At 42.8% G+C, this 13,710-nt stretch overlaps 1 protein-coding gene across 1 annotated transcript in view; it reads left to right on the top strand.

Moving 5' to 3' along the window:
• The first annotated feature begins 12,987 nt into the window (after nt 1–12,987).
• The window catches only part of KANK4 (KN motif and ankyrin repeat domains 4), a 31,997-nt gene continuing 31,274 nt past the window's right edge, over nt 12,988–13,710 (top strand). Inside the window, exon 1 of the mRNA XM_062581768.1 lies at nt 12,988–13,059. The gene's annotated coding sequence lies outside the window, so the exon portion shown is untranslated. The remainder of the gene's footprint in view (nt 13,060–13,710) is intronic.

The following is a 13,710-nucleotide window of genomic DNA, read 5'->3' on the forward strand; positions in this document are numbered from 1 at the left end:
AACATCTGTGGAACACAGAATCATTCAGCCTATGAAAAAAGGCCTCAGTAATCCATTAGTGGCTTCACTTGCTCTGAATTACAAGATCTTGCCTTTACTTACGAGAAGGCCTCCATATTTCACAAATTCATCTGGCTCTGAAAACTGCTCCTTATTTACTCCATATAAGGTGTTTCACAACTGCTATCCACTGACAGGACTTAGAGAGTGAGGTGGGAGAAACACGATGGAGTCGTCGCTGTTGTAAATGTTTCTTATAAAACATGCATCAACTGTGCTAAGTCGCTTTAACACAGTTAAGTAGGATCATAGTGTATACTATGATCCTACATAATTTAATATTGGCCTAAAGTGTCAGAAGTCTTTTAAAGATCTATTTTTTTATCTTGAGAACTAAGGAGTCTGTATGGTAGTCCCAGTTTTTAGGCATTGGTGTAACAGCTGTATCAAAAGCCTGTTAAGCCAAGACGCAGTTGTTTGTTGCAAGTGCATCTGTGACTCCGCTGGAAAACCTCTGTAGCACTAAGTTATTCAGTAATACATTTTAATAGGATTGGTTTCGTAACCAACTTTAAGCCATGCCAAATCCTTGGCCTTAGCATCCCTTCACCTTGGGCAGATTTACCACCAAATTTTAGCACTTTCAGAGCTGGAAGGACTCTAGGCCAAACTGCAGCACGTGGCTGACTCGTATCCACATTCCAGTACATTTTACACCCCTCTCTTCAAGCTGTTCCCTCAAGATTTATGTGCTTGTTTTTTTGTTTGGAACAGTTACACATTTGTTTTGCAACAATGTATAATTACGACATTTGTTGAGTAAAACCTGTTAGTGATACAAGAAAATTGGAAGCCTAGCTCTTGGGCTGGAGAGGGATTTTAAAGCAATTATTTTGGAAAGTTATTTGCAACATTTCTGAATATTTTTTAATTGCTGCAAGAATTATTACTGTAGATCAGTATCCCAAAACACACATTTTAATTGTGATAGAAATTGCTGTACACTCTGACAGTCATATACAATCTTGATGCACATATTTTGCTTTTTCTGACCAGGCAAAATATACTTGTATGCCTGCACACACAGAGGCCCATCACCTAAGGAGACAAGGTTCAGATCCTCAAGGTATATCTTAAACTTAGGATTTATATACTTGCCTAGTGGGATTTACAGAGCTCCAAATTTGGTTAGATACTGAGCTGCCATTGAAAGTCATCGGATTTAGCATACATCTGAATGCCTGACAGCTCTCTAAGTCTGCCAGCCTGTATGACATTGTTGTGCAGATACCGTAGGGTTTCTGTTGCAGAGAGAAGCTGGCTTCCTGCAGGGCTTCTGTGCTGAAAGGGCAAGTAAGACTTCATAGAGTTCAGAGCACTAGCTGTTTTTATGGAGTATTGCTACATACCAAAAAGCTCTGTGTACCATGTGTCTTGTAGTGTGGATGCATAGAGCAGGTGAGACAGAGGTGTCAGACCTCACTGGTTCCTGACCTGAATTCTGCAGTACAGTATAGACACATGTGCCTTTAACTCCACTTCATAAACTCAGCTGTATGTTCAGAGCAGTTAAAGTACAGACACTAACTCTGTTACAGAGTTGCTTTTGTTTGAGACAAGTGTAATTAAGTCTTATTCAGGTGGGTGGTGCTCAAAAGCCATGTAACTACTTTGTTGCCTAATAATGTGTTTCATTAAATATGCTTTAGGTTGACAATTTGAGGGGCCATCTGAGAAGTCCCTTCACTGAGAGCTGGAAGGACCTGAGTAATCGAGTCTGTGGTAGCAACAGGATGGTGTCACTGAGACAAGATGAAATCTGTGAATGCTTGGACCTTGAATTAGAAACAAACTGAAATGAAAGCCAAGGGCAGGAGTCCAGTTGCTCCAGGTAGGCTTGTGTTTGATACGACAGTACTTCCTTAAACGCCATATATATGGTAAAGTATCTTAGGGAAAAGCTAGAATTCTTTTGCCTAAAACTCATACCCACCTAGGGAAAAAAGTAATGAAAGGTCAGTGTTTGAGGCAGCTATGTGTTGTCTGCACACAGCTCCATGCAAAAAGATAACAGTGTGACCCTGAGAATGTGAGCCAGTCAATACTGCCTCTTAAACTTAATCTCCAAGGTCTACATCCAAGGGGGAAGTCATCTTACCCTATAATGAATGTTGAAGATAGGCAGGGCCAATTCACCTTCTGGAGATAGCACTCTACCTCTATTGATTTGGAGGAAACCTACACATGTAGCTAAAACCACACATCTATTTTTTAGGTGGCCAATGGACAGTCAGTTGAATCCAAGATGCATGAGTAAAATTGTATCCTATGCTGTGGCCAGAAGAAAGTCCTCACTTCACATAAACCTCAGAATTTGCCTAGTGCGTGAGTTATCTGCACTGGGCCAAATTTTACCAAGCAGTTGCACGTGCTGCATGCCCAGCACCGTCGAGCCCAGGCTTCACTGATCTCCTTGTGTGTGGAACAACTTGCTGCCATACAGGCTAAAGAACCTGTTTAATGCCAGTCTAGCTGGCTACAGTAAATTTATAACACTTCCTTTGAAAATAGTTTCTCTGTTGTTTTCACACATTTTTTCCACATTTCAGAGGAATATCACAGGATGTGACACATCATAGGGAAACATTGCACTAGAAAAACAGAAGCTATTAACCTGAAGTACAACATTTTACTCGCACTGAATTAGTGAGTAGCAAATTGGGCTTTGATCAGAGCTTCAGAAGCTATGACAATTCACATGAATGACTGCTTCCTCGTAGTCACGTAAGCTGAAAACATCAGTTAATAAACCTAGGTGCAGAGCTGCTAGCTTTGAGTTTTAGGACAAAGAAATCAAATGGCACAATTAAGCATATTTATTTATTTGTTATTTCACTAGAAGAAAAGTCTACCCAGTCAAGTACATGCTTTGCTAGTTGCTGGACAAACATAATAAAGGTCTATTTATGTCCAAAGATTTTACAATCTGAGAGACTAATTCCACATGTACAAGTATTAAGCTTTAGTTATACTTGTGCATATGAATAGGATCCATGGCTTCAAAAGGCCTAGAATGAGGCTTAAAGTTAAGCTTGTGAACATTTACAAGCTTGTGGCTTTACATTCACATGTAGTTACTGAGTGAAACAGAGAAGGGAGGCAGTAGCACAGAGTATTTTTGCATAGACTGGAAGTGTACACAGGTGTTTGCATGGTAGTTCTGGGGCTTTGTGTTGTGTTTTATGTTTTATTTGGCTGCTGAATGAGCCAGTTCAGTTTTAATAGGAGTAATGATTATTTTAATCAACAAATACATCTGCCACACAGTCAATACATCAACTAAGCACAAGACAGTGAAGCACCTCTCAGGATATTTAGTCAGCAGGCTTTTAGAACAAACTTTACCTACGCTTCATTCCCCAGTGTGGTATCTAATGTTAAATGCTGTCGTGCAAAGAGACTTCTGTGTCAGCCTTTGATAGGACTGTTCTGCAGCCTAATAGATCTCAATATCAAGTCCTTTTCTTGGATGCATCTTAATTTTTCTACTAGCAATTTCATCTGATTATTTATAACCCTCATTCTGCCCTAAATAATACCTCTCTCTTCACATACAAATTGTTATCTAATTCTCATCATTATTTTGACCAAACTCTACTTTTTTCTTTTTATTTTTACTCCTAAGTTAGTCCTCTCTGGCTCCTGAAGATGAATTTAATTTAAGGGACATTCTGCTTGAATTATCTTTAGATTTCCTTTCTATCATCTGTGTGGAAAAATGTGAACAATGTACAGAGCATGTTATTTTAAACTAAATTTTTATTAATTAAATCATCAATTACTGTTGATTTCAGTGTATTGAATTTTAATTCTGTACCATCAAATGATCATTTTGACATCAGTGCAGTTAAAGCATTTTAGAATTTTGTCCTTTTGTCTTGTCCTTTTTTTTAATGGTGAAAAAGGACAGTGGAAATACTTCAGGTGGTTTTTGAGGAAAAATGAGCAAGATGATGAGAGATGATGTCAAGGAGATGAGGTGGTTTGGGTGGGAAGCCACTGAACGTAGAGTCACAGACACAGCACAGATGGGCTATCCAGACCAGTAATCAGCCTGACTTCTCCATGCAGATGGCAGTAAGATTAGAACTATCTTCATTTTTAAAGAATAAGGACTACAGTAGGAAGCTAGGATTCATTCTTGATATTTTATGTGCATTTTTGGAGGTGATTTCAAGTCAAATGACATATGTTAATGCTTGGAACGTGAAATGAGACTTTAAAATTGGCTAATTCTAACAAGCCTTCCAGAGAAACCTGTATCATGAATGGATTAGACAAAATCTCAGCTTTGATTCTGTCAGCTAGTTGTTCTTTAAAATTTAGCAGGGCAGTCAGACTTCTGCCTTTGCTTTCTTACATTGATGTACGTGCATATACCAACTATAATTCCAGCTTAAGTGTCTCCCTGAGATATTATATAGTTTTAACAAAATATATGCATTTATTTTTCCAAATGTAACACAGACTACTGTACATTCTTTATCATAATGTAAAATTTTGGACCTCTTTGAGGTCCAGTTTGTCTTAGCCTTGTTTTTTCTGTGTCTCTTAAATAGCTAAGGTCCATCAAATAAAGAAGGCTACCATATAAAAAGTCCAGGTAATCATTGTATTCCAGCATTTATGGCATGCTAACTTCTTCAGGCAACACCAACATTTGAGATGCCCAGAACATTTTGGTTAGCTGATTCATGAATCAGCATTAAAAAAATGCAACTGAAGCTTACCACTTATTTTTAGACTACAAAGACAGGAGAAGCGGAAGCTCCCCTCACTGGGAAGCACCTGCACCCACCAACCCCGTGTGATGCTCGTGTGCCTCAAAGGCATCTTTGCAGCTCCGTCTCCAAAATGATCCTTTGACAGCCTACCTTCAGCACCTTAAGAACTATAGGATAGGACACTGAGCCTATGTGAAATCTCTTCTCTACCAGCCCTTCACTCTCTCACAAATTCTTATGCACCCTCTTAAACTATGGCTCACTGTCACTAATTATTGCAGAGATTTTTTTTCTAGTAGGAAAATGTTCTGTTTAAATATAAGAAAATGTAGTTTTTTCTGTATCACTCCAAAAATAGAAAAACACCTAATTAAATATTTATTGTGGCTTAGCATGCTCAGTAAAGGAACTGTTGTCTTGGAAGCCTCCAACACATGGGCTCATTACAGCAAAGAGAAGTTTTCAAATATGGGTCAAGGAGGGAGCAAGTACAAGAGGCAATAATTGCATGTGTACAATTCTGAGACTCCCAAACATGCAAGATTAAAATATGCCTATTACCATAGACTTTGCAGCCATATATTGTTAAAAATAGTTATATTAGGAAACTAGAAATCTCTATAGACATAGTCAAAAATAACCATGAAATGCCTGAAAAGAACAGATTCCCAGGAAGTGGGATTTCTGGACTCTTGGGGGAAGTCTTTGTTTCAAAGCATCATCCCCTACAGGAAAAAAACCTCTACTACCTCTAGTTGTTGCTGAATTACATGAATTACAATGTTCAACGCTGGAGGTATATCAGCAGTAGGCCTATAAATCTGTCAGGGTTCCTATATTGTCAGAATTATCCTGTGAACGTTGTGAACATGTGAACTGTACGCAGACAGTATGCATTTTCACTACCCTCCCCACTCCAGACCCAGGGATTGTCTAGGGACCTTGAAGCGGGAGTATCGGTAATGTGCACTTGGCTCTCCAGTGTTCACACTAGCAGAACCAATTTAGTTTTTGAGGAACATGATTCTTAGTCAAACATCCTATTGCAGGAAATAGAAGAAGCCATTCACAGAAATGAGGATATTGACCGTAAAACGTCAACACAGGACTGATTTTAGGTAGAAGCAATATCAATGAATATTTAGGATTCTTATTTTTTGGTGATCCACAGGTCATCCAAGCTCTTTCCCTTTTCACTACCAGACTGAACCGTGGAAGGAAATTCGGGTGATTCACTTTGCTGCAATTGAAAGGAAATCTGACTCTTCCCCCCAGCAAGCAACCTGGGACCCTGACAAACCCTGAAGCTGTTCTGACTGTAAGTTCCTAAAGCTATCTCAAAGCTGTATTCTCACATCCACTTTCCTAGCCGTAGGATCTCAAGTCATATTATAATCCATCATTTAACTCTGGTACTGTTACCTCAGTCTGGCTGCTCTCCTTTCCTAGAGGTGCCTCATCAGGCCCTTACCTGATCCCCAGTAACAGGGTGGCATATGTAGCTTGACGTCATTCCTGGGGACACAGCTCCCAGGTCATATTGGGCATTAGGGTCTTCTCCCCCAGATCGTGCTAACATGGGGTGCGGAGCAGCTACACAGAGTAACCCAGCAGGCATGGCCTCCGGGAAGGCTTGCTGCAGTTCTGCTTGCTGGAGAAGCCAGGAGAGCTTTACCAGCCCCAGCCTCTCCCATGTAAAGCCAAGCTAAAATGACCTGAGCAGGGCTGGTTATTGTCCAAAAAGCTTTGGATTAGACATCTTTAGATATACAGACTTTAGGAAAAAACAGAAACTGACTAATGAATAAATTAAAATAAATTGCCATGGTTCTGTAAACTCTGCTGTAAAGACTGCAATGGTCTCCTTTTTGTTTCAGCTTCCAAAAGGCAACCTTCAGTTGGAGGCCTGAGCCACAAAATGTGAGCTCTCTGTACTGGAGAGTTTATAGTTTTTGAGACTGAGATCTGTAGCTCCTGATAGTACAGGCAGTATATAGTCTTAGCTCTAATTTCTTTCTCTCTTAACTTAGGAGAAAACACAGTTGGACATGATCTATGAACTTCCTAAAGTTACACATAAATGAGAAAGTTACAAAGTTACATTATACATGAGAAATTACCAGTAGAGATAATTACGTGGATAACATTTAGATAAAACGGATTAGATCATAACTATGTAAACATTTGTGGTTCTGTACACTGAAAATATGCCAAATACAAGATCACTCTGCCACTGGATCTGAAACAGAACATTTCTTCTTAAATGTCTTTGAAAGCTAAGTTTTCTACTGCAGAAAAAAAGTCATGTTCCGAGTGGACTGTTTTGTAGTTTTTTTCCCCCCATCTTTTGTCTCTCTATGCATATTTGCTTTCACAATTCACCATCCACTGCTCAGTTTAATATAACATACAGCACCACAGCTTCACTGGTAGCAGAAGAAGTGTAGTTTTCTGTAACGGAGTGGAATTCAAATGAGAAGGCAGATGCTATATTGCAAGTCGAAAATAAAATAAAATAAAATAACATAAAATAAATTTTCTCCCTGCCTCTGTTAATGAGTTAGAATAACAGCTCAGGAAGCTGTAACTCATTTCAGTAAGTAATAGGAGGAAACAAAACCTGCAGAAGAGAGTGAAATGGCACGTGCTTGCACCATCTGCTGGTGGCATCTCCATAGACAGATACACCTATCTGGAATAACTTTCATAATTCCTCTCAACTCTGGCTGGATACATCCACATTTAGAGACATGAGACCACAATTATAAAAATTCAAGATACAGATGAGGTTAAAAAACATCACCTAGTACAAGAAGGGGGCAATAACTGGATCAAAAGGGGAATGTAGTCAAAGAAAATTAATGCTTGTATGAGCAGGCCACAGGCAGTCTGCTGAAATCATAGCTCCAAAATATCATAGCGTCAAATGCCCTTGCTTGGCTTTTAAAGAGGTTTATAACATGTAGCATTTTTATCCGTAGGAGCGCTGCTAAGCTAAGGGATCACATTTCATCAGACTGAAGGATGAAACCGCAGGAGTGGGGAGGAAATGCTTCTCTCAGCGCAGCCTGGCTCCATTCAATGGGGTATTATGGGCAAATCGTCTCAGCACTGTCAGGCACTAACCACTGTTAAAGCACAGGAGCACCCATCATGATAGGTCAGCAGGAATTACATGGACCATCACTTGGACTGGACAGCAAATCCCATTTGGCTAAAACTCCCGAGAGCCAAAGCTAAGGCTGAGAACGTCTGAGTGTCACTCCTCCGTAAGTGTTTGCTTTAGTATGTAGAGCACACACACAAGGGAAACTGCATTGAATCTTCAGCACGCATAAGCTCAGGGCCACACACACACACACGCGCTTACTTGGCAGCTCTCGGACTGGGTTACTGTCCCTGCAATGGGTTTGCTGCATGTCTTGTTACCAGGCTGTGAGCGAACGTGCTCGCAGCAAAGGCCCTGGCCTGGGCCACTGCCTCTAGTTTGAGGAACCTGTTGCTACTGGCATGGGGCTCGGTGTGGGCTAATTTAGTCAGTGTCTCACCAAACCACCGTGTAGACCTACCCTTTGTCTTGAGGCATTAATTTCTGGCAGAAGGCCCCTGTAAGCTAAATCTATTTCTTGTGCAGTATTCTTCTTCTTCCCTCTTTTTAGTGCAAAAATATATGAAATGAAATCATATCCTAATACTCAGAGAAGCAGCACTTTAGAGATGGGAATGAGTGATAGAAAAAGGAATAATGATAGATTTGATGAGAAAATTATAATTGTACTTTACAAGATTTATACTGAAGTATGAATTTCCCTTTCTTTGAGTAGATTTGGGGTCTAGAAACAAGTATCTGAGTTCCAGTTATGGCTGTACCAGTGCTGACTACATATATGCAATATCACTTATTGTTTATGCTTGCAAAGTCATAGCAATTTCTTTTAGGCAATACAGCTGTAACAAATTGATTTGACAGGCAAGCTCGCGTGTTTTGATTTGAACATTACAAAAGTGATCCATGCACTCCACAAAAAATACGCATTTTCCATACCTGTTTGGGGATCACTGGATGTGAACAACTCAGAATGGAACTAAGCTTTCACTTCTTTGAGTGAGCGTGAGGTGGGTTCCTGGCAGGTTCATCTTCTTCTTCCAGCCTTGGGGGGTCACATCTACCCTCCAGGTTTTTTCCTCCCTGTATCTGCTGCTGCATGTAGGGAAGCATAAATGATTGTTTGGAGAATGAAAGGAGACACATAGCTAGGGAAACATTGTAGAGAACTGTGTTGCAGACTAAAGCATGGCGCATGGGTGTTTCTAGGTATTATGATAACATGGTCATGTAAAATATTCCCTAATAGACCTACTTCACTATGTTGGTATTTGTATTCCTGTAACACCCAGAAATTTGCAGAAACATTTCACCCTGTTCACACCATCAACCAAAAAGTGAACATAGAAGATCATAAACATGACAAATGAGTGTTGATGTGGCAAGATTTTAGCATTTGTAGACCATAAAAGGCAGATCTTGTGAGCACAGGAAAGTAGTTTGCAAAGAGCCTACAAAAATGGATGTTGGCACCACTGTAACATACTACAGAACAATAGTGATTTTATCCTGTGTTTCTAAAACAACTTGATCACATCCCACCCCTGGACCCATCATTGCAGATTTTGAAAATTACACAAATAGCAACAGCTGCTACGGAGCCTGAATCCCAGCCTGATCCTTCCTTCTTTGTTTCCTTGCAGCTGAAGAAACACAGGGTGGGAGTCTCTCGTCCTGCCTTCCTGGCTGTTCTCTCTTTGGAGCTGCAGGGAAAAACCACAAACACCACACTGCAGAGCAGGCAGGGGCAATGTCTCCCACAGGAATTAATACCACTGTTGGAGGGAAACCTATTTCTCCAGGGAATCCTTTCTTTAGCATCTGAACTACTTCCTCTTTTAAAGATAATTGGGAGTCGTGGGTTTCGTACAAGCAAAGAATATGCAATTTCTCCATGACACCAGCTGTATCAAATTACTGTTGTTATGATTACTTATATTGAGAAAGACAGCTATGAACATCCCTAGTCTTCCAAAAAGTTTGAGATTGCACTCTGAGCTTCCACACCTCTAATTTACCCACTCCTCCTGTCCCTGCCCTGTTCTCCTTTCCATGGATTACAGGCAAATAGGAGGATCCAGTCCTTGTCTTAAAAAACAGAAGTAAGAAAAGCTAAATATTTCAGGCCTTGAACCAAGTTTTGTTGTTGTTTTCACCTCTTGTATTGACCTCTGGAAATTAGATCATTTTAAACCTGAGTTGGTGCCAGTTCCTAAGCAGGCGTCTGATGCGGAGAGGTCAAGGCTGGAAGGACTGGCCAGTCCCACTGACCTCTCGCCATGGAATTTCACCTAGTGATTTCTGCAGCAGAAAGAATTCCCCTAAGTGTGTTGTCTGGCTTCAAAAGTAATTTTAAGTATCTGTGGCCTGACAGAAATAAACATTTCTGAAAGCTCTTAATGACTCATAAATTTTCCTAAGAATAGCTGAACTGTGCAAGACGAAAAAATGTAGCAAGGAGTACTGTCTCTAATGCTGCCCAGCAGTGGATCCTAAAGGAAGCCGTATGAGAAAGAGATAGCGTAAATAAACCATGTCTACATTTCTTGCCATCCCCTCCTGGCTTCTGCAAAGCAACATCTCAGAGACTTCTTGAACTATCATGTTCAACAGCGCTATCTCAGAACTATCCTCAACAACTTCACCTAATCCATTTGTAAAGAATTTATAATGCTTCATTTAAACATACAGCAAAGTAAGCACTCCTAGTTTATCATACTTTCTTGGATTAAGATGAACAGAAGAAGAACTTAACACAACTCTTATGCATATGCATGTAACACTTTTAGTGTAATGCAAAAATCTATATGAGGGAGATACTCTTTCAAGCTGTCATGCAGTAAAACTTAAATAAGTGAAAAGGGAAACTTTTTTATTCTGTTTGCCCTAAAGTGGTTTTTTTGGTCCTTGTTGCCAGCCTGCTGGCTTTTCTGGGGCACAATTGCAGAAGTTCATGTGCATACTGTAAAATATGACTTCTTGAACCCCCCCACACACACACTTACTTTTTAAAGCTTCAATAAACAAAACAAAACACAAGTTCAGCTGAATACCAATGACTGTAAGAGCTTCCTTTGGTGCCCAAAGTATCTAGTGCAAAAGCCTCATTGCTGTCATTGAAGTTAAGGATCCACCATGGCTTTAGCTATAAGCCTAAATAACAAGCAATATTTAAGATGCACTGTTCCAGAAGCAGCAATGAAAGATACTGTGATTCAAAGGCCAAGTCTGCACTTTGTAATAGGTATGTTGTTCGGGAATGTGAGAAGAAAATAATTTAGGAATCAACTCCCACCTCCATCAGGCAGCAATTCCAGAAAAAATAATTTCTCTTGCAAATATGGTGAAATAGGAATACTTCTGTCAGCTTAGCTTTGGGACCACCAATCACTGTGAACCTTCAAGTGTCTTTCGCTTTGGGGCTTTGCACCTTCTTAATGCACTTTTAACTGAAAATGTCCTACATGTCAGATGGACACTTACCGTAGCGTACAGCTCACAATATAATATAGCAGCGTATGCCATGGAAGAGGTGGTGTAATTATCCCAGCAGGGAAAAAAATCTTTCTGATATCAAGATATCTCTATTCTGGGCCCTGCAAAAATAGCTTTACAGGAGTGGCATGGATTCTCCTCATGTCAGCAAGCCAAAGACTCCCTTAAAACTCAGTTTTCACTCGCTTCTTTGATGGATTGTTAAACCAGCAGGAAATGTCTTCTTCATATTCAACATATCAACCCATCAAGTGGGAGTGAAAGCAAGACCAAATTGTGTACCTACCTTGTCTGTGCAAAGACCAAGTAATTCCAAAGTTATATAATGGGTGATTTTATTCCTACTCACTTAATAGGAGCATATTCCAGGCCACAAGCTAGCTGTGTTTGGACATGCAGTTCATCTTACAGCTCATGGGATTCTTGTCTTGCCTAGCAAACAGGCAGAAGAGGAAACCTGACCCTTACTCTGCGTCATCATGTTGAGATGCTGGACATTCATCCTGACCCAAGCTGTGGCTTTCTGGTGAGCAGAAAGAATTGATCTTCTTAGGTGACCAAGCCATCTTGGTTTACTTCGGTCCATCTCCTCAATGTACAGCAGAAGTCTCTCTGAGCCCTACATGTGGGTATCTGTTTTGCAGCCTGGAGAGTGAAATGTACAGCTACAAATCTCACTGTTGGTAGGACCACTGGGGCTCAAGACTTTGTTCTGATTTACAGCATTTCCCAGCCAGGTTTGAAAAGTATTTAAGCTCCTCTTGAAGGAGCTGGGAGTTAAAGCAGGCTTCACTCCTGCTAGGCACACTTGGTGTTTGTAGTCCTGACCTGCCTCTGCACATGGCGGCCATGCAGCTGTCCTCGGCGTTGCTGAGCTGTGGCTCTCCTGTGCCCCAAACATCTGGGAGCTCAGCTTCAAGTTTGCCTCCAAATGCCTTGAAACAAGCAAAATCACAAGCTTTGTCCTAAAGACGAAGCTATTACAGGTCACTAAACACTGTTGGCTTCTTCAAGGCATATTGCTAGCACCTTCAAAGGTAATGTCAGTATAGCACTGCGCTGCAGGTGGGCAAATCAAGAGCATGTAAATCATGAGGTGGCTCAAAACCTAAAGCTTGAATTGTATTTTCTCTGCATGTTCTGTGTTAAGTGTCAGAGTAAGGTATTGGTAAGAGGGACTGCTTTATAACAGACAGCCTCGAATTGCTGAGACAGAAAACAGTTGGTCCCAAATGCAATGAAAGTTCTCCAACTGCAGCCCATCGCTACAGATTTCCCCTTTCCTCAGTTCGTGAGTGTCCTCTCTGCAAACAGGATTAGTGGTGGGGTTAGAAAAGTAGAAATAGAACACTAAAAAATGAAACCCAGCACAATAATGTATTCATAAGGAAAAAAAAATGTGTATTTTGCTCCTCGCCTGGCAGCCTTTCCCCCCCCCCCCGCGCTCCGCCGGCGCTAATGAAAACCACACCGCGGCAGGCCGAGCCCTGCGGCGGCGCTCGGCGCTGCCGGCCCGGCCCGGCCCGGCCCGCCCGCGGGGGGAGGCAGCGGGCCCGCCCCCGGCCCCGGCCGCGGTCCGCCCCCGGCCCCGGCCCCGGCCGCGGTCCGCCCCGCGCTTCCCCGGGCGCCGCCGCAGGAGCAGCCGCGCCGGCACCGCGCAGCTCCGCGCCGCAGGTGAGGGCGGGCGGCGCCGCGGCCGGGGATCGGGATCGGGCCGGGCACGCTGCAGCCGGGAAGGAGGTGCCGCCACGGGGCTGCTCCGGGAGTGCTGCGGGGTAGTTTGGGGTGCTCCGGGGTAGTTGGTGCTGGGGGAATGCACCGGAGAGGTGCTCGGCGGGTGCTGCAGTGCGAGCTCCGGGGGAAGCTCTGGGGATGCTCTGCAGGGTGCCCGGGGCTGCTTGGGCAGCGCTCTAGAGGTTGCTGCCTTGCGTGTTTGGGGGTGCGGCAGTGCGAGCTCTGGGGGAAGCTCCAGGGTGCTGCCCAGGGCGCTCGGTGGCGACCGGCCCCTCGAGCTGTCTCGCTGGGGCAGCAGCAGCTCCCAGTTGTGGAGACGGGGCACCCGCCAGAGCACCGCTGGGTTCAGGGCTGGGGCTGAGCACCGGTGCGCAGGGGGCAGGAAGCTGCTGAGCCGCTGTGGGTCTGGAGAGCTCCCAGGTGTCGCCGTGCAGGGGCCAGCAAGGGCCCCGGGGCGGTGCGGCGGAAGCCGCCTTGCCGAGAGCAGCAAGGCTTGTGCATTTAGCCTCAGCCTGGTAACATGAAATCCTCCCCCGCAGCAAAGATGCGGTTTAAGCAAAGCACAAGCCCCCAGCCTGGCCTCCATGGGTG

Source organism: Rhea pennata, chromosome 8, assembly GCF_028389875.1.
Source record: "Rhea pennata isolate bPtePen1 chromosome 8, bPtePen1.pri, whole genome shotgun sequence".
Taxonomy (NCBI): domain Eukaryota; kingdom Metazoa; phylum Chordata; class Aves; order Rheiformes; family Rheidae; genus Rhea; species Rhea pennata.